The sequence below is a fragment of the Callithrix jacchus genome, chromosome 4 (genome assembly GCF_049354715.1).
Source record: "Callithrix jacchus isolate 240 chromosome 4, calJac240_pri, whole genome shotgun sequence".
Lineage (NCBI taxonomy): Eukaryota > Metazoa > Chordata > Mammalia > Primates > Cebidae > Callithrix > Callithrix jacchus.
In genome coordinates, this window is record NC_133505.1 from 69,064,296 (window position 1) to 69,086,991 (window position 22,696).

The 22,696-nt window shown below is 37.2% G+C and overlaps 1 protein-coding gene and 1 pseudogene across 1 annotated transcript in view; one reads left to right on the top strand and one right to left on the bottom strand.

Moving 5' to 3' along the window:
• Window positions 1-22,696, bottom strand: part of EYS (EGF-like photoreceptor maintenance factor) — a 1,911,700-nt gene that overhangs the window by 137,914 nt on the left and 1,751,090 nt on the right. The window lies entirely within an intron of this gene.
• LOC108591215 (high mobility group protein B3 pseudogene) lies at window positions 13,269-13,853 on the top strand (annotated as a pseudogene).

The following is a 22,696-nucleotide window of genomic DNA, read 5'->3' on the forward strand; positions in this document are numbered from 1 at the left end:
TTTTTTTTGAAATGAAAAGAATATTTTTCCTCCTTTCAAAATAGTAAATTTGAGGGTTAGGACTATTTTTCTTTGATACTTCCCACAGTGTCTGATACTATGATGTTCCATCAATTCACAAGTGATATTCAATCAATATTTTTTGACAATACTGTCATATATTAACACTGATTTGAACTAAAAAAAACATAGAAATATTTTATAAAAAAAGAACACTATATTTTGGTGATTCCTAGAGCTGTAACTTTCATAGTGACAAGTGGTGACTTTGTTTTCTACATGCTACTCATATGCTAGCCTTCTTGAGCACTCTGGTTAAAATTAAAAACAGTTTGAAAATTGATGGGAATTTTCTCATCTGAGTAGAGAATTTTGTAATTGATTTTTTTCTTGCTACATAGATATAATCTTAGTCATCTAAAATGAGGCAGCTTATCTCTGTTTATGTCTTTTTCAGTTAGCATTCTGTGTGGTTGAGGTGGCAAATATATGTCCAGAGTGTGTCCTAAACAAGAAATAAGAAAGGAAGAAAAACATATTAAATTATAAGTAATTGCTATTTAACCAAATGGCACTCTAATTTCCTAATTAGACAAAGAGATGAGGTGAAGTTTGATAATTTGGAATTTTTTTTGTATTTAACTTTCTATTGAAGTATAACACATATCCAGATAAGTTTACAAATCATAAGTGTACATTTTAAAGAATTAACCGAGTGAATTTATTGTGGTTTTGGTGTAACTGTCTTCCAAGTTAAGAACTGCTCTAAAATTGACCACATAATTGGAAGTAGATCACTCCTCAGCAAATGCAAAAGAACGGAAATCATAAGAAACAGTTTCTCAGACCGCAGTGCAATAAAATTAGAACTCAGGATTAAGAAACTAACTAAGAACCGCACAACTTCATGGAAACTGAACAAATGGCTCTGGAATGTTGACTGGATAAACAATGAAATGAAGGTAGAAAAAAGATGTTCTTCAAAACCAACGAGAACGAAGACACAATGTACCAGAAACTCTGGTGTCTTGAACTCCCAATCTCAGGTGATCTGCCCTCCTTGACCTCCCAAAGTGCTGGGATTACAGGTGTGAGCCACTGTGCTGGGCCCAGTAATCACTATTCTACTTTATACTTCATTGAGATCAGCTATTTTAGCTTCCACATAATATTTATCTTTCTGTTCCTGGCTTATTTCAGTTAACATATGTTCTCCAAGTTTTCTATGTTGATGCAAATGACAGAATTTATTTCTCTGTCAAAGCTGAATTGTATTCCATTGTATAATCCAAGTACACAACAGTATTCCAAGTATACATTTTCTTTATTCATTCATCTGTCGATGGGTACTTAGGTGATTTGATATCCTTTATTTATTTTAAAAATTAAAATATAGAATAGAAATGGGGTCTCACTATGTTGCCCAGGCTGGTTTTGAACTCCTGGGCTCAAGTGATTCTCCTGCCTCTGCCTCCCAAAGTGCTGACATTACAGGTATGAGTCACAGTGCCCAGCCTTGGGTATTGTAAGTAGTGCTCCAGTAAACACAAGAAGTGCAGAAATCTCTTTGACATACTGCTTTCCTTTTCTGTGAATACATACCCAGCAGTGGAACTGTTGGATCATATGGTCATTCTATTTTTAGTTTTTTTGAGGAATCTCCATACTGTTTTCCACAATGGCTGGACTAGTTTACATTCCCACCAACAGTATGTACCCCTTTCTCTGTATCCTTGCCAGCATTTGTTATTTTTCCTTTTTTTTTTTGATAATAGCCATTCTAACTGGGGTAAGATAATATCTCATTGCGGTTTTGATTTGCATTTCCTTGCTGATGAATGATGTTGAGCGTTTTTTTCATATACCAGTTGGCTGTTTGTATATCTTCTTTTGAGAGATGTCTGTTCAGCTCGTTTACCCATTTTTTAATTGGATTGTTTGTTTGTTTTGCCATTAAGTTGCTTGAGTTCCTTATATATTTTGGATATTAATCCATTGTAGGATGAATAGTTTTCACATATTTTCTTTCATTCTGTAGGTTGTCATTTTTCTCTGTTGACTTTTTTCCTTTGCAGTGCAGAAACCTTTTAGGTTGATATAATCCTATTTGTCTATTTTTGCTTGTGTTGTCTGTGATTTTGAGGTCTTCTCTATAAAGTCTTTGCCTAGACTAATGTCCTGAGCATTTATCCTATGTTTACTTTTAGTAGTTTTAGAGTTTCAGGTATTAAATTTACATCTTTAATCCATTTTTCAGTTGACTTTTGTATGTGGTAAGAGAGAGGGGTCTAGTTTCATATGAATATCCAGTTTTCTCAGCACTGTTTGTTGAAGAGACTGTCTCTTCCCCCCAAAATGTTCTTGCATCTTTGTAAAAAATCAGTTGGCTTTAAATATATGAATTTATTTCTGGGTTCTCTGTTCCGTTCCATTAGTCAATGTGTCTGTTTTTATGCTGGTATCATGCTGTTTTGGTTACTCTAACTTAGACTATATTGTGAAGTTAGCTTTGTTCTTTTTTCTCAAGATTGCCTTGGCTATTCAAGGTCTTTTGTATTTCCATACCAATTTTAGGATGTGTGTGTGTGTGTGTGTGTGTGTGTGTGTGTGTGTGTGTGTGTGAAGAATGTCATGGTGTTTTGATAGAGACTGCATTAAATCTATAAATCACTTTGTATTACAGTCATTTTCCCAATATTCTTTCAATTTGTGAATATGGGATGGCTTGCCATTTTTGTTGTGTGTTCCTTTTCAATTCCTTTCATTAGTGTTTGATATGATTTGGCTCTGTGTCCCCACCCAACCCAAATCTCATCTTGAGTTTTACTCCCATAATTCCCATGTGTTGTGGGAGGGACCTGGTGGGAAATAATTGAACCATGAGGGTAGTTTCTCCTATACTGTTCTCCTGGTAGTGAACAAGCCTTACAAGATCCAGTGCTTTGGTAAGGAGAAACCCATTTCACTTGGCTCTTATTCTCTCTCTTTTCTGCCATCCATGTAAGACATTACTTGCACCTCCTTGCCTTCTGCCATAATTGTGAGGCTTCCCCAACCACATGGAACTGTAAGTCCAATTAAATGTCTTTCTTTTGTAAATTGTCCAGTCTTGGGTATGTCTTTATCAGCAAGATAAAAACAGACTAATACAGTGTTTTAGAGCTTTTTTTTTTTTTGGAGAGAGATTTTTACCTCCTTGGCAAAATTTATTCCTGGATATTTTATTTTATTGTAGCTATTATAAGTGGATTGCACTCTTGATTACCTTTTCCTCTAGACCATCATTGGTGTATAGAAATGCTATTGATTTATCAGTTTTAAGAATTTTTTGGTGGAACTCTTAGGGTTTTCTACAGGTACATCATGTCGAGTGCAAAAGAGAGACAATTCCACTTTCTCATTTCCTATTTGGATGCCCTTTATTTCTTTCTCTTACCAAATTGCTCTCCTAGGACCCAGTACTATGTTGAATGAAAGTAGTGAATGTGGGTATAATTGCTTTGTGTCTTGTTCTAGATCTTAGATAAAAAGCTTTCAACTTTTTCCTATTGAGTCTGTTGTTAGCTATGAGTTTGTCATACGTGGCCCCCCTTTTTTCTGTTAAGGTACTTAACTTTTTGAGAGACAACTCACAATTTTTCATTTCTAGGCCAGATCTCCCATTTGAAAACCAAAATCAAATACCCAATTTTTGATTTGACATTCTAATTACCCATCTCTCTGGCATCAGAAGCAAAAAAGTAAACCCTATTTCCATCATGAGATGATTATTCTTAGTTTTCAATAAGGGATTCCATTATCTGTAAGTTCCTCAGTCTAAAAGTCTGGGGAATATTTATTATTATTATACTTTAAGTTCTGGGGTACATGTGCAGAACATGCTGGTTTGTTACATAGATATACATGTGTCATGGTGGTTTGCTGTATCTATCACCCCATGATCTATATTAGGTATTTCTCCTAATGCTATCCTGCCCCTATCCTCTGACCCCCTGCTATCCCTCCTCTAGCCCCCCAGTTCCTGATAGGCCCCCAAGTGTGATGTTCTTCTCCTTGTGTCCATGTGTTCTCATTGTTCGATACCCACTTATGAGTGAGAACATATGGTATCTGGTTTTCTGTTATTGTGTCAGTTTACTGAGAATGATGGTTTTCAGCTTCATCCATGTCCCTGCAAAGGACATGAACTCATCTTTTTTATGGCTGCATAGTATTCCCTGGTATATATGTGCCACATTTTCTTTATCCAGTCTATCGTTGATGAGCATTTGGGTTGGTTCCAAGTCTTTGCTATTGTGAACAGTGCCACAATAAACATACATGTGCATGTGTCTTTATAATAGAATGATTTATAATCCTTTGGATATATACCCAGTAATGGGATGCTGGATCAAATGGTATTTCTAGTTCTAGATCCTTGAGGAATTGCCACACTGTCTTCCACAATGGTTGAACTAATTTACACTCCCACCAACAGTGTAAAAGCATTCCTGTTTCTCCACATTCTCTCCAGCATCTGTTCTCTCCAGATATTTTAATGATTGCCATTCTAAGTGACATGAGATGGTATCTCATTGTGGTTTTGATTTGCATTTCTTTAATGACCAGTGATGATGAGCTTTTTTACTTATGTTTGTTGGCTGCATAAATGTCTTCTTTTGAGAAGTGTCTGTTCACATTCTTCATCCACTTTTTGATGAGGTTGTTTGTTTTTCTTCTGTAAATTTGTTTAAGTTTCTTGTAGATTCTGGATATTAGCCCTTTGTCAGATGGATAAATTGCAAAATTTTTCTCCCATTCTGTAGGTTGTCTGTTCACCCTTATGATAGTTTCTTTTTTTGTGCTTAAACTCTTTAGCTTAATTAGATCCCATTTGTCAATTTTGGCTTTTGTTGCGATTGCTTTTGGTGTTCTAGTCATGAAGTCTTCCCCTATACCTATGTCCTGAATGGTATTGCCTAGGTTATCATCTAGGGTTTTTATGGTTTTAGGCTTTATGTTTAAATCTTTAATCCATCTTGAGTTAATTTTTGTTTAAGGTGTAAGGAAGAGGCCCAGTTTCAGTTTTCTGCATGTGGCTAGCCAGTTTTCCCAACACTATTTATTAAATAGGAAATCCTTTCCCCATTGCTTGTTTTTGTGAGGTTTGTCAAAGATCAGATGGTTGTGGATGTGTGGTGTTATTTCTGAGGCCTCTGTTTGGTTACCTTAGTCTATGTATCTGTTTTTCTACCAGTACCATGCTGCTTTGTTTACTGTAGCTTTGTAGTATAGTTTGAAGTCAGATAGCGTGATGCCTCCACCTTTGTTCTTTTTGCTTAGGATTGTCTTGGCTATATGGGCTCTTTTTGGTTCCATATGAAATTTAAGTACTTTTTTTCAATTCATGAAGAAAGTCAATGGTAGCCTGATGGGAATAGCATTGAATCTATAAATTATTTTGGACAGTACGGCCATTTTTATAATATTGATTCTTCCTATCTATGAGCATGGAATGTTTTTTCCATTTGTTTGTGTCCTCTCTGATTTCCTTGAACTGTGGTTTATAGTTCTCATTGAAGAGGTCCTTCACATCCCTTGTAAGTTGTATTCTCAGGTATTTTATACTCTTTGTAGCAATTTCAAATGGGAATTCACTCATGATTTGGCTCTCTGTTTGTGTATTATTGGTGAAGAGGAATGCTTGTGATTTTTGCCTATTGATTTTGTATCCTGAGACTTTGCTGAGTTGCTTATCTATCAGCTTAAGGACTTTTTAAGTTGATTATTTCAATCAAGGCAGAAAAGGCCTTTGATAATATTTTACACCCTTTCATGCTAAAAACATTCATCTCTAGGTATTGATGGAACATATCTCAACATAATTAAAGTGATTTGTGACAAATCCACAGCCAATATTATACTGAATGGGAAAAGCTGAAAGAATTCCCTTTTAAGACCAGCACAAGACAAGGATGCCCTCTCTCACCACTCCTATTGGAAGTTCTGGCCAGGGCAATCAGGAAAGAGAAAGAAATAAAGGTATTCAAATAGGAAGAGAAGAAGTCAATTTATCTCTGTTTGCAGATGACATGGTTATATATTTAGAAAACCTCTTCACCTTTTAAGTTCTAGGAGACATATGCAGGATGTGCATGTTTGTTATATAGGTCAATGTGTGCCATGGTGGTTTCTGCACAGATTCACCCAACACCTGGGTATTAAACCCAGTATCCATTAGCAATTTTTCCTAATGTTCTCCCTCAACTTACTCTTCCTAAGAGGCCCCAGTGTCTGTTGTTCCCTTCCCTGTGTCCATATGTTCTCATCATTCAGCTCCCACTTATAAATTAGAATATGGGCTGTTTGGATTTTTGTTCCTTTGTTAATTTGCCGAGGATAATGGCTTGCAACTCCATCCACATCCCTGCAAAGAACATGATCTTATTTCTTTTTATGACTGCATTGTATTTCATGTTGTATATGTACCACGTTTTCTGTATGCAGTCTATTATTTATGGACATTTGGGTTGATTCAGTGTCTTTGCTATTGTGAATAGTGCTGCAATGAACATATGCATGCATATATAATTTATATTCCTTTGGGTATATACTCAGTAACTGGATTGCTGGGTTAGATGGCATTTCAGCCTTTAGGTCTTTGAAGAATAGCCACACTGTCTTCCACAATGGTTGAACTAGCTGACATTTCCACCAACAGAAAAAGCATTCCTTTTTCTTCACAACCTCTCCAGCATCTGTTGCTTCTTAACATTTTAATAATCACCATTTGGACTAGTGCGAGATGATATCTCCTTGGATTTGATTTCCATTTCTGTAATGATTAGTGATATTGAACTTTTTTTCATATGTTTATTGGCCACATGAAGGTTGTCTTTTGAGAAATGTCTCTTCATATCCTTTGCCCACTTTTTAATGCAGCTGTTTATCTTTTTTTTGTAAATTTGTTTAAGTTCTTGTAGACTATGGATATTAGACCTGTGTCAGATGGATGGATTGCAAAAATGTTCTCCCATTCTGTAGGTTGTTTGTTCACTCTGTTGATAGTTTCTTAGGCTGTGCAGAAGCTCTAGTTTAATTAGGTCCCATTTGTCAATTTTTGCTTTTGTTGCAATTGCTTTTGATTTTTTATCATAAAATATTCGCTAATGCCTACATTCTTAATGGTATTGCCTAGATTTTCTTTTGGGACTTTTACAGTTTTGGGGTTTACATTTAAGTCTTTAATCTAGCTTGAGTGCATTTTTGTATAAGCTTTAAGAAAGGAGTCCAGTTTCAGTTTTCTGCATTTGGGTGGCCATGGACTGTAATGACTTCTATGGAGGGAGACACAAAATAAAGCTGCATTTACAATCAGTAGGTTTAACTCATAATTTATTTTCCCTGTTGTAAATCTAAAGGTTCTGAGTATAATTAAAAATATTAAAGATGGAGAACATTTATTCCAACTATCTCATTAGTTATGAAGAAAGTGAGATGCAAGGAGTCAAAGTGACTTGTGCAAGGCCACACAGCTGGTTATTTCACATCTTTGTTCTCAAAATATTGAGCCTTCCCATCACACAACATTAATAGCTTCAACTACCAACTTTAATTTAATCACTAGAAAGTGATGCAAGGATTTTATTTGGTTAATAAAATTTTCTCTGTTTGAGTTCGTTTAAAAAGTGATGTTCATTAATTAACAGCATGCAGCTGTTGAAGGAATAAATTGCAGCACTACACTGCCCTTTACTCTAGAGATTAGAGGGTGAAAAAGCAAAAAAGAGGTGTTGTTCTTTGCCTTCCAGATCTATGAATGCTGAGTAACACTGCTTTTCAATTTTCCCTAGCAGCACATTTGGGATGTAATCATTTCTAAGTTTGTTCTTACAAAAGCTGCTTCTCTGGAAATGGGTTTTTGTCTAGGGGATTTTTTTTATCAAGTTATAATTAGACTTCACTTAATACACCCATAAATTTGCAGCCTTTTGTGTATTGCACAGGTGTTCTGATATTCTCCTGTTCCAACAGGGCAAGTTTGAATAACCAAAAGAGCTTTTAGATATTGGCAGAAAGGCACCTTAAGTCCTTTAATTTGCAGGATGGGAAACTGTGCATTCCCCTAGCTATATGACATGTGGGAGAAATAGCTGTTGAGGCTTTCAATACTGCTTCTGCTCTACTGGTGTAAACTAAATTTCAGAAGCTCAGAATTCAAGACCCTAAAGATACGCTTTTCTCAGAAGTGTTTATTATAACAAGTCATGGAGGAGAGAGGTTTAATGGCAGTAAGAAACAAATAACATTGTAAAGGGATTTTACAATCCACAAACATACAAACAACAAATCTCTAAAATACTTTATTTCCTAAACACTGTATTTTTAAAGCTTACATAGGCATCAAACTTAAAATGCAATGAATATAGCTGTCTCAGGAAAAATCAACTCTCAATGGTTAAGAAAGAAAGCAACCCTGACATGTACTTAGGGGACTCACTCAGCAGGGCAGTCACTGTGATATTCCTTCTGGGAAGCCCCCTTTGGTGTTTGCTGTCAACAAGGTGCATGTTAAGCCATCCACTTGAAGAGTGACAGGGATACACTCCAACAAGCAGAATTATCAGCCACTCACCCTGATGACAGCTCTTCTTTCTCCAGAGCTTACAGACTTGGGGCAGACAGAGTCTCACTTTAACAATTTCAAGTTGATTTAATACACAAGAACAAAAAAAGATGAGGTTCAAAAATACCCTTGGACACTTTAGAATGGCAAAAGAATTACAAAACGTCATTGTTGAAACTGAATCATTAGGTGCAATATTCAGATTTGCCTTCTGGAAAAGGTTGGATGTTTCCTGCCAGGTGTTTAATCATGAATACAAATCAAAATGGGCAATATAATGCTGAGTTTTAAAGAGCTATATTAACTGTATAAACCACTCACCAGTTATGCTCTAAAGTGACTGACTGATGGCAGAGATAGAAAAGAGTGGCTGGGCGAGGTGGCTCAAGCCTGTAATCCCAGCACTTTGGGAGGCCGAGGTGGGTGCATCACGAGGTCAACAGATCAAGACCATCCTGCTCAACATGGTGAAACCCCGTCTCTACGAAAAATACAAAAAAATTAGCTGGGCATGGTGGCACGTGCATTAATCCCAGCTACTCAGGAGGCTGAGGCAGGAGAATTGCCTGAACCCAGGAGGCGGAGGTTGCGGTGAGCCGAGATCGCGCCATTGTACTCCAGCCTGGGTAAGGAGAGCAAAACTCCGTCTCAAAAAAAAAAAAAAAAAAAAAAGAAAAGAAAAGAAAAGAAAAGAAAAGAGTTAGTTCACTGCTGGCAGACATTTCTTACTCAGGACCCACACGTTATCTTATTAGAACAAGGGAACTAAAAATATACCTATATTTGTCTGTCTTTGGAATCAATAAAAAACAATTTAAAATACATGAGCTTTTGCGAGCTATTCTTGTTTGCTTTTCAAACTTTTTAAAAACTTGGATTCTAAAATTTATTTTTAAAAATTTTAGAAATAAATAGGAAGGCTAGATTTTAGGAATACCTGCAACAATTTCTCTCTAGGAAAATAAAGACTCACATAGCCCTTCAGGAATCATGGAAAACATTAAATAATTCATATGTTTTGAGAAATGAGTTATATTTCTGATATTTCGTGTTTATTACTCCCTTTTGCAGTTCGTGTTTAGATTCAGAGTTTACAATATCACCATTACAACAAAATTGACATTGTGACTTGATTATGCAAGACTGCTTATCCTTACCTTTGGATGTATATTTTATTTTTTAGTTAAACAAAGGAAGGTGTATGGAACACTCAACATTGTAGGAAAACATGCAGATTTTGAATAGACTGCATAATCTTAATGCAATGTAGGTATACGTGAAGTCAGAATTTGGTTACAAACCATAATTAATATTCAGAAATACTTTCCCTCTCTTTCTCTCCTCTTCCTTACTCTACCTTTTTCTCTTTTCTCTCCTTCTCTCCATCCCCTCTCTTTGCTCTCCCTCTTTCTCTTTCATTTTCCAATTTGATATTTGTCTTAGAAATGCATAGAAATCCCAGAAGCCAGTGGTCAAGTCATTACTAATATACATAGGTCATGAGATTATTGGAGTTGCCCAGTTAAATTATTTTGACTGGACAATTCTACAATAACTGGGAGTCTTTCTAAAAATACTCCATAGCTAGACTAATGTTTTTCTCTAATAAATTGTTTATTTGCCTGAGTTGACAAAATCAATGGAGCCCTTTATTTTGGAATTTTCCAGTTAAATGATGATGCCTCTAAACATGTCAGTCTTTTCAAGTTTAGTTGGTTTTATAAAAATATATGGGAAATAATTTAGTGTCTATATTTGTACCTACCCAATTTTATGAGTGAAGATTCATATCAAATAATTATTTTTGGCTCTTTATCAAATGTTGAATGCTTTTCAAGACACTTAAAATGTTGAAGAGCCATCATTTGGTAAAAGGAGAAATAATAAAGCAAGGATCAAGTCATTTACTCATTGGGAAAAATCAAAACAAAACAAGATTGATACATGTATAATATGATTTCAAGCTTTTATGATTTTTATTAAATTACATCACAAAGAAGGGAGTAAAAGTGGTTACTACTTGTTTTAGGCCTAAATAACTGTATTTTGTTCTTAATGTTTGAAGATGCCTACCATAAATGAGCACATTTCTGTAAAATGGCCATAAAGCATATATACATGTATAATCCTTGACATTTCATGATGAGATTGCTGTATTAGCTGAAGTTGTAGCCACTCTCCTGAATCCATAGTCTTGAACATTGCAGTTTCACAATGTTTCATCTTTTCCTTCTTTGTTAGTATAAGCTTAGAGAATTTAAGTAAACTTAATTGTATTGGGGTGTGTGGGTAGTTTCAAAAGCCAACAATAAGCAGGTTTTAAGTATGCCACTTTGGGGATCTGGCAAGATGGAACAGCTCTTGTCTGCAGCTCCCAATGAGACCAACACAGAAGGCAGGTAATTTTTGCATTTCCAACTGAGGTACCTGGTTCATCTCATTGGGACTGCTTAGACAGTGGGTGCAACTCACGGAGGTTGAGCAGAAGCAGGGTGGGCATCTCCTCATCTGGGAAGTACAAGGGGTCAGGGAACTCCCTCCCCTAGCCAGGGGAAGCTCTGAGGGACTGGGCTGTGAGAGACGGTGCTATCTGGCCCAGATACTATGCTTTTCCTATGGTTTTTGAAACCCACAGACCAGGAGATTCTCTTGGGTGCCTATACCACCAGAGCCCTGAGTTTCAAGCAGAAAACTGGGCAGCTGTTTGGGCAGATACTGAGCTAGATGCAGGAGGTTTTTCCTACCCCAGTGGCACCTGGAACCCCGGCGAGACAGAACTGTTCACTCCCTTGGAAAGGAGGGGTTGAAGCCAAGTGGTCTTGCTTAGTGTGTTCCACCCCCAAGGAGCCCAGCAAGCTAAGATCCACTGGCTTGAAATTCTCGCTGCCAGCACAGCAGTCTGAAGTCAACCTGGAATGCTACAGTCTGGACAGGAGAGGGGTGTTTGCCATTACTGAGGCTTGAGTAGGCAGTTTTCCCCTCACAGTGCAAACAAAGCCACCACAGCACTACAAAGCCGCTATAGCCAGACTGCCTGTCTAGATTACTCCTCTCTGGGCTGGGCATCTCTGAAAGAAAGGCAGCAGCCCCAGTCAGGGGCTTATAGTAAAACTCCCATCTCCCTGGAACAGAGCACATGAGGGAAGAGGTGGCTTTGGGCCTAGCTTCAGCAGACTTAAATGGTCCTGTCTGCTGGCTCTAAAGAGAGCAATGGATCTCCCAAGTGCTCAAGCTCTGCTAAGGGACAGACTATATCCTCAAGTGGGTCCCTGATGCTCATCCCTCCTGATTGGAAGACACCTCCCACCAGGGATCAACAGACATCTCATACAGGAGAGCTCTGGCTGGCATCTGGCAGGTTCCCCTCTGGGACAAACCTTCCGGAAGAAAAAAGCAGGCAGCAAGCTTTGCTATTCTGCAGCTTCTGCTGGGGATACCCAGGCAAACAGGGTCTGGAGTGGACCGCCAGCAAACTGCAGCAGATCTGCAGAAGAGGGGCCAGATTGTTAGAAGGAAAACTAGCAAATAGAAAGCAATAACATCAACAAAAAGGACACCCACACAAAAACCCCATCAAAGGTCATCAGCATCAAAGACCAAAGGTAGATAAACTCACAAAGATGGGAAGAAACCAGCACAAAAATGCTGATAATTCCAAAAACCAGAATGCCTCCTCTTCTCCAAAGGGTCACAACTCCTCATGAGCAAGGGAATGAAGCTGAATGGAGAATGGGTTTGACGAATTCACAGAAGTAGACGTCAGAAGGTGGGTAATAACAAACTCCTCCCAGCTAAAGGAGCATGTTCTAACCCAATGCAAGGAAGCTAAGAACATTGATAAAAGGTTACAGGAACTGCTAACTAGAATAACCAGTTTAGAGAACATAAATGACCTGATGGAGCTGAAAAGCACAGCATGAGAACTTTGTGAAGCATACACAAGTATCAATAGCTGAATTGATCAAGCAGAAGGAAGGATATCAAAGACTGAAGATCAACATAAGGAAATAAAGCATGAAGACAAGATTAGAGGATAAAGAATGAAAGGTAAACAAAGCATCCAAAAATATGGGACTCGGTGAAAAGATTAAACCTATGATTGATTGGTGTACCTGAAAGTGATGGGGAGAATGGAACTGAGTTGGAAAATGCACTTCAGGATAGTATCCAGGAGAACTTCCTCAACCTAGTAAGACAGGCCAGCATTCAAATTCAGAAATTACAGAGAACACCAATAAGATAATTCTCGAGAAGAGCAACCCCAAGCACATATTTGTCAGATTCTCCAGGGTTGAAATGAAGGAAAAAGTGTTAAGGGCAGCCAGAGAGAGGTCAGGTTACCTACACTATAAGCCCATCAGACTAACAGTAGATCTCTCTGCAGAAACCAGACAAGCCAGAATAGAGTAGAGGCCAATATCAAAAATTCTTAAAGAAAAGAATTTTCAACCCAGAATTTTATATCCAGCCAAACTAAGCTTCATAAGAGAAGGAGAAAAAGTCCTTTACAGACAAGCAAATGTTGAGGGATTTCTTCCCATCAGGGCTGCCTTACAAGAACTCCTAAAGGGCGCACTAAATATGGAAAGGAAATGCCAGTACCAGCCACTGCAAAAACAAATGAAAATATAAAGACCCCAGACCAGGGAACAATACAGTCAGAATGGCTAAAGGGGATCCCAAGAAACCAAAGGGCAAAATGTCTGCTTATGCCGTCTTTGTGCAGTTGTGCAGAGAAGAACATAAGAAAAACTCAGAGGTCCCTGTCAGTTTTGCATAATTTTCCAAGAAATGTTCTGAGAGATGGAAGACAATGTCCAGGAGAGAGAAATCTAAATATAATGAAATGGCAAAGGCTGAATAAAGTGCACTATGATTGGGAAATGAAAGATTATGGACCAGCTAAGGGAGGCAAGAAGAAGAAGGATCCTAATGCCCCCAAAAGGCTACCATCTAAATTTTTCCTGTTCTGTTCAGAATTACACCCTAAGATCATATCCAAAAACTCTGGCATCTCTATTGGAGTCATGGAAAAAAGCTGAATGAGATGTGGAATAACTTAAATGACGGTGAAAAGCAGCCTTACATCACGAAGGTGGAAAAGCTGAAGAAGTATGAGAAGAATGTTCCTGACTATAAGTTGAAAGGAAAGTTTGATGGCAAAAAGGGTCCTGCTAAAGTTGCCCAGAAATAGGTGGATGAAAAAGATGAAGAAGATGAGAAGGAAGAAAAGAAGGAGGATGAATAAAGAAATTGTTTATCTGTCTCCTTGTGAATACTTAGAGTAGCAGAGTGTAGTAAGTGACACATCTCTTATATGAGAAGTGTTAATTTCATTAGGTTTAATTACAAAATTTGATCACTATCATATTGTAGTCTCTCAAAGTGCTCTAGAAATTGTCAGTGGTTTACAAGAAGCGGCCATAGGTGTCTGGAGTACCCTGAAACTGTATCAAAGTTGTATATATTTCCAAACATTTTAAAAATAAAAAGGCAGTCTCGTGTTCTTCTCATTCTGTGCACTTTGCTGTTGGTGTGACAAGGCATTTAAAGATGTTTCTGGCATTTTTTTTATTTGTAAGGTGGTGTTAACTATATGGTTATTTGCTAAAAATCCTTAGTTATCAACTGTATATAGCTATAGTTTGTAAAACAAACAAAATAACTGAGACAAACTCTTGATGCTCCTTGCTTGGCACTGAGGCTGTGGGGAAGATGCCTTTTGGAGGGGCTGTAGCTCAGGGCATGCTCTGTGAGACTGGATCTGGTGACTGCAGCAGACTTCCATTTAGTTTCAGGTTGTCTTGTTTCTCTACATAGCAACATAGCATTCTGCTGCCATTTTAGCTGTGGACAAAGGGGTCAGCTGGCATAGAAAGTTTATTTTTTGTTTTTGTTTTTTAGTTAAGTGCAGTAGTTTTTAAACAAACTGTAGAACTCTACATTGTCAGCAAAGAGTCATTGCATCAATGAAAGTTCAAGAACCTTCTGTACTTAAACACGATTTGCAACATTCTATTATTTTTTAATACATTTTAGGATGCTGAAATGTTTTTGAAGTTAAATAAGTAGTATTATATTTTTAAAATTATAACATTCAATTTCTGACTCACAGAAATTATAACATTCAATTTCTGACTCACAGCAGTGAACAAATGCCTGCTCCATTGTATTTGGAGCCTGGCCTCCCTATAAATGTAACAGCTTCTTTTATTACTCAGTGGCCAGCTCACTTGGAACTGAGATGAAGGAGAGGGCTACTTGAAGCTACTGTGTGATTTTGTTTGTGTCTGAGTGGCATTAAGATGAAGTCTGGAGGAGCTCAGAGAAGAACATAGGCAACGTTCAGCAGCCTTGAAGGTACTGGAAGGTGGGTGATTAGGACTGTGGCTGACTATCTAGTTTTAACGTTTTTTGTCCCACTTCCACTCTCTATTTTGTGGAACCAAATGCATTGCTAAACAGCAATTTCAGACCCCATATGGTGTGTCAAAAATCCAGACCTTATTTTTCCTCTTTCACCCCTACCCCCATGCTCCCAGCACATATTGTGTTATTTGTGGTGCCCAACATTTGGGGTCTGGAGCTTGCTGCTTGTCTCCTGGATGCCAGTGATGGTGTCTAGGATACGGTGGTAGGGTAGGGGACTGTATCCATTGTTGTGCTCCTACTTTACTCCTTCAAAACACCAAACACCCCAAGGAAGATTGTAGGCTCCATTTGGGCCACCTGAGCTATAGGGAAGGCTAATGGAATCAACCATTTCTAAGCAGTAAATGTATCATGAAAAGTTGAATGGCCTACTCACAAGTTTAGTTCATTTTCTGGAAATGTAGATTGAGGTTCAATGTTCTTAAACTGGAGGAAGCTTGATTTGTGTGTCAGTGGTTATATTAGTGGGTAGTGTAATAATTTATCCACGTTGGGGTAATGAGAGATGGCCACAGTGACAAGTGGTGACACTAAATACCATTTTGAAGGCTGATATGTACATGCATCATTACTATCTGTAGCAATGAAGGATACAATACTGTGCTATAGGTGAATATTGCTATTGTCCAGCATTAATATTTGGGTGTGTATGTTTGAGGCTATAAAACATGCAGAAGTGTTTTTGTGGTATTATATTAATTTTAAGAGAAAGCAACTTTTTCTTAAAATTCACTATTCAGAAACTTGCATGTCTGGAGGTGGTGTCCTCTCTAACCTGTTGGGTCCTGGATGAGTACAAGTTATAATCACAACCACAGCCTGATCTCGATGTATTCATAGCCATTGTCCCTCCCATCAGAAGTGTTTGTCCTGAATGTGTTCTCTAGTTCTAGAAAATCACCACTAATTTAAAAACTCGGTTGTGAGGTTTGCCCATAGGCACTTGTTCCAGAATTGCCTCTTGCTTCAACCATGTCCTTGTCACTTGGCATTCTAAGCTAAAGATTCTGCTTCCCAATTCATGATTTTCTAGGCCAAGATTTGGGAGCTGTGGCCAGCCTCATCAAATATGGGAGAGAAACAATCTGTAGTCAAAAGGGAGTGATCTGTTAAGTGGTACCATCTATTCTGTAATTAGACATACCAACAAGGGAAAGTAAAAGGATGGAAAGGGGTAACTTTTGTTCTTCCAAAAATACTAAGCAGAACTGGGGAAGCAGTTTGCTCAAATGATCTTTGATTAGGCAAACACTGATTTTTAAAGAGGCCATTGAGGCCACTTCGTCCATTAGCAGGTACAGCAAGACCACTACTAAATGTTTCGACACTATCACAAGATTGCTCCTCTAATGGAATAATGCTCTAGTTTCTCTGAGATGCTATCAGTGGCATTATGTTACCTAAGCCTTAGGCTTAGGTTTCTTGATTTCTGAGCCCAATGTGTGTGTTCTTAAGATGCCAACTTGTTGCTCATTTTTTTTCCTGTTAAAAGGATAGTATCTGCTCCATCTAACTACTTCACCCCATTCTCTAAAGACATTTTATCCTTTGGAAAGAACAAGGCTGTGATGTAGTGACTATTGTCTGTGTCTCCTATGTGTGTTTGTTGTTGTTAGAAATGTATTTGGGGACATTGGATGCATTCATTTTCTGTTATAAAGTTTCCTAATCATTCTTCCCCCCACACAAATATATAAAGACCAATGATACTATGAAGAAACTGCACCAATCAATGTGTAAAATAACCAACTAGCACCATAATGACAGGATCAAATTCACACATAACAATATTAACCTTAAATGTAAATGCTACAATTAAAAGACACAGACTGGCAAATTGGGTAGAGTCAAGACACATCAGTGTGCTGTATTCAGGAAACCCACATAGCCTCAAAATAAAGAGATGGAGGAAGATTTACCAAGCAAATGGAAAACAAAACAAACAAAACAAGACAAAAGCAGGAGTTGCAAACCTGGTCTCTGATAAAATAGACTTTAAACCAACAAAGATCAAACAAGACAAAGAAGGGCATTACATAATGGTAAAGAGATAAATGCAACAAGAAGAGCTAACTCTCCTAAATATGTATGCAACCAATACAGGAGCACCCAGATTCATAAAGCAAGTTCTTAGAGACCTACAAAGAGACTTACACTCCCATACAATAATAGTGAGAGTCTTTAACACCCCATTTTCAATGTTAGACAGATCAATAAGACAGAAAATTAACAAGGGTGTTCAGGACTTGAACTCAGCTCTGGACCAAGCAGACCTAATAGACGTCAACAGAGCTCTCCAACCCAAATCAACAGAATATACATTCTTCTCAGCACCACATCACACTTATTTTAAAATTGACCATATAATTGGAAATAAAGCACTCCTCAGAAAATACAAAAGAAGAGAAAACATAACAGTCTCTTAGACCACAGGATCAAATTAGAACTCAGGATTAGCAAACTGACACAAAACTGCACAACTACATGGAAACTGAAGAGCCTGTTCCTGAATGACTACTGGGTAAATGACAAAATTAAGGCATAAATAAATAAATAATTTGAAACCACTGAGAACAAAGATACAATGTGTCAGAATCTCTGGTACTCAGCCAAAGCAGTATTTAGAGGGAAATGTGTATTCCTAATTGCCCGTACCAGAAAGTGGAAAATACCTACAATCAATACCCAAACATCACAATTAAGGACTAGAGAAGCAAGGACAAACAAATTCAAATGCTAGCAGAAGACAAGGAATAACTAAAATCAGAGCAGAACTGAATGAGATACAGATACAAAAATCCCTGCCAAAAAAAAAAAAAATAATAAATGAATCCAGGAGCTAGTTTTTTGAAAAGGTTAACAAAATAGACCACTAGGTAGACTAATAAAGCAGAAAAGAGAGAAGAATCAAATAGATACAATAAAAAATTGATACCGGGGAAATCACCACTGATCCCACAGAAATACAAACTACCATCAGAGAATACCATGAACACCCATATGCAAATAAACCAGAAAATCTAGAAGAAATGGATAAATTCCTGCACACATACATCCTCCCAAGACTAAACTTGAAAGAAGTTGAATCCCTGAATAGACCAATAACAAGTTCTGAAATTGAGGCAGTAATTAATAGCCTACCATCCAAAAACTCAGGATCAGACAGATTCACAGCCAAATTCTACCTGAGGTACAAAACAGAGCTGGTACCGTTCCTTCTGAAACTGTTATAAACAATAGAAAAAGAGGGATCCTTCCTGACTCATTTCATGAGGCCAGCATCATCCTGATACCAAAATCTGGCAAAGATACAATAAAAAGCAAATTTCGGGCCAATATCCCTAATGAATATTGGTGCAAAAATCCTCAACAAATACCAGCAAACTGAATCAAGCAGCATATTAAATAGCTTATTCACCATGATCAAGTCAGCTTCATCCCTGGGATGCAAAGCTAGTCCAACATACACAAATCAGTAATGTACATGGGTCACCAGTGCTGTATGGCAGGGTCTGTCACCATCAAAATAAATAAATAAATAAATAAATAAATAAATAAATAAATAAATAAATAAATAACGTGATCCATCACAGAAACAGAACCAATGACAAAAACCACATGATTATCTCAGTAGATGCCGAAAAGGCCTTTGATAAAATTCAACACCACATTCAAGCTAAAAGCACTCAATAAACTAGGTATGGATGGAACATATCTCAAAGTAATAAAAGCTATTTATGACATACCCATAGCCAATATCATACAGAATAAACAAAAGCTGAAAGCGTTCCCTCTGAAAAACCAGCACAAGACAAGGGTGCCCTCTCTCACCACTCCTATTCAATATAGTTTTGGAAGTTCTGGCCAAAACAATCAGGCAAGAGAAAAAAATAAAGGCTATTCACATAGGAAGAGAGGAAGTCAAATTGCCTCTGTTAGCAGAGGACATAATTTTATATTTAGAAAACTCCATAATCCCAGCCCAAAATCTCCTTAAGCTGATAAGCAACTTCAGCAAAATCTCAGGATGCAAAATCAGTGTGCAAAAATCACAAGCATTCCTACATACAGATAATAAACAGAGAGCCGAATCATGAGTAAACTGACATTCACAAGTGCTACAAGGAGAATAAAATATTTAGGAATACAACTTGTAAGAGATGCAAAGGACCTCTTCAAGGAGAACTACAAATCACTCACTGCTCAAGGAAGTAGAGAGGACAAAAACAAATGGAAAAACATTTCTTGCTCATTAATAGGAAGAATCAATATTGTGAAAATGGCCATAATGCCCAAAGTAATTTATAGATTCAATGCTATTCCCATCAAGCTACCATTGACTTTCTTCATAGAATTAGAATAAAGTACTTTAAATTTCATATGGAATAAAAAAAGAGCCCATATAGCCAAGAAAAAATATATATACACACACATACATACATACATAGACACACACACACACACACACGTTTGTATATATATATATATATATATATACACGTATATATGTGTGTGTATGTATGTGTGTGTGTGTGTGTGTGTGTATATATGCACCAATGGAACAGAACAGAGGTCCCAGAAATAACCCTATACATCTACAACAATCTGATATTTGCATCTGATCTTTGATAAACCTGACAAAAACAAGCAATGGGGAAAGGATTTCCTATTTAATAAATGATGTTGGGAAAACTGGCTAGCCTATGCAGAAAACTGAAATTGGACTCCTTCTTTACACCTTAAATAAATATTAACTCAAGATGGATTAAAGATTTAAATGTAAGACTTAAAGCCATAAAAACCCTAGAAGATAACCTAGGCAATACCACTCAGGACATAGGCATGGGCAAAGACTTCATGACTAAACACCAAAAGCAATAGCAACAAAAGCCAAAATTGACAAATGGGATCTAATTAAACTAAATAGCTTCTGCACAGCAAAAAAGCTATCATCAGAGTGAACAGGCAGCTTACAGAATGGGAGAACATTTTTGAACTCTATTCATCTGACAAAGGGCTAATATCCAGAATCTATAAGAAACTTAAACGAATTTACAAGAGAAAAACAACCCCATCAAAAAGTCGGCAAAGGATATGAACAGACACTTCTCAAAATAAGAGATTTATGCCACCAGGTGTGAAAAACTTATCATCACTGGTCATTAAAGAAATGCAAATCAAGATCACAATGAGATACCATCTCATGTCAGTTAGAATGGCGATCATGAAATAGGAAACAACAGACGCTGGAGACAATGTGGAGAAATAGGAATGCTTTTATACTGCTGGTGGGAGTGTAAACTAGTCCAACCATTGTGGAAGACAGTGTGGCAATTCCTCAAGGATCTAGAACCAGAAATACCATTTGATCCAGCAATCCCATTACTGTGTATGTACCCAAAGGATTATAAATCATTCTATAAAGACACATGCACATGTATGTTTATTGCAGCACTATTCACAATAGGAAAGTCTTGGAACCAACTGAAATGCCTATCAATGATAGACTGGATAAAGAAAATGTGGCACATATATACCATATATGCAGCCATAGAAAAGGATGGGTTCATGTCCTTTTCAGGAACATAGTTGAAACTGGAAACCATCACTCCCAGCAAACTAACACGGGAAAAGAAAATCAAACACTGCATGTTCTCACTCATAAATGGGAGTTGAACAATGAGAGCACATGGACAAAGGAAGGGGAACATCACACACTGGGACCTGTCAGGGGTTGGGGGGCAGGGGAGGGATAACACTAGGACAAATACCTAATGCATGCAGGGCTTAAAACCTAGATGACAGGTTGATTGGTGCAGCAAACAACCATGGCATATGTATACCTATGTAACAAACCCACATATTCTGCACATGTATCTGAGAACTTAAAGTATAATAATAATCAAACAATTACAATACAAAATAAAATAAATATGCCACTTCATTGTTTCCTCTAACAGTAGCAACCAGTTGAAATTACACAATAAATTATAAATATATATATAACATTTTCTGTATCCCAAGCAGTTTAAGCATAATTTGAAGTCACTTACTTGAAAACAGTTTTAATTTGAAGTCAGTTACTTGAAAAAAACCCCTTCAAAAAGTCGGCAATTTGAGTAAAAATCTCAAATTATGTTTGGAAGGCAATTCTCTAGATTAGTGGTCTCTAAACTTGTTTAATCATGCTTCACAGACATTATTTAAAATTCTATACATCTACTTATAATATGGACATCATGAAACAAAAAAAGAAATTAAAAGATCGATATAAAAAAGGGAAGTAATATTTTCTTCCAATATCACAATTCAGTGTATGTACCCTACTCTGGGAACCATTGGACTGGTACAGTCTTTGAAAGCCTTGTCATGTGAGAAAGAAGAATTCCTTGGTTTAATGCTGTTATTGCAGGACTTTTTAGAGTTTTACTTTGCTACTGCACATGGTGAATTACTGAAGGGTCAACAGAGTACTGTGTAGTGATTTAGAGAAAGATAAATCAGAGATTCCAGATCTGTCTGCCGCTCACAAAAAATATAACTTTAGACTGGTTAATTAAACTCTTTTAACTTCAGTTTTTCCATCTGTACAATGGCAATAACAACATATCTCTTTGGGTTGTTACACAGATTACATAAGAAGATGAATGTAAAACACTTAGTCCAATGTCTAGCATATGGTGAATTCTCAACAGATGTGAGTTCATTTCATCACAGACTTTTTTTTATGGGTACCTTATTGCAGTAGTGTACTGTGGGAAATACTTTTGGAAATGTTTCAGATTAAACTATTTATTCATTGATTATATTATTAAGTTACTTTTTCAAATTTGACAAATACTTATTGACTATTTCCTAAGTATAGATGTAGTAATAGGCTCAGGGTAACAGCATACATAGCTGAATATTCTGAAGGACTTTTAAATTATTTTTAACTTCAGAAAAAAATTGAGAGCCTACCATGTATCAGACATCATGTACTGCTCTGTAGATATGAAGATGATCAAGGCAGATATGGTGTCTACCTTCACGAAGCTTAGAGTCTAAGGGAAGGACTGGTATGATGCATGGCCAGTGCTTACAAGGTAAATGCAAGATAGTATAAAGAGTGTTCTGATAAAGGGTGAATCAGATGGGGGCTATCAGGTTAGCTGAGGTCTGCCTGTGCAAGACTTGGACATCGTTTTAAACTGTTCTTACCTTATGCTAAAGAAAATAGGTGACCATTTTCAAGGCCAAAAGGATGAAGGGACAAAATATTAGAAAACACACATTATGAGCGTGTCACTGAATATAAACAAAGGAAATGAACAGAATACCTGCTATCATTGTATAGAGTGGTAGGCAATATACATCACAAACAGCTAGCTCCAACTACTGTTAATTTCATTCCTATCCATGCATTTCATTGCCACTTCATAAAATGTCAGCTTCACAGTGTTTCATGTGGCATAAATTTACTCAGTCTCTAATCAGTTTTTTTGTTTCTGTGAAGAATTTCTTTTTTGTTTTTATGTGCCACAAATGTGCTTGTGCTTTCCCTTGCTTGCTACCTGGCAGGTGCGTCACATTCATATAGCTCTTAACCCAACCAAGTAGAGCCTGACAGGTGTGGTGGGATCTGACAGTATGCATTGGATATGAAAGAATGACTCTGCT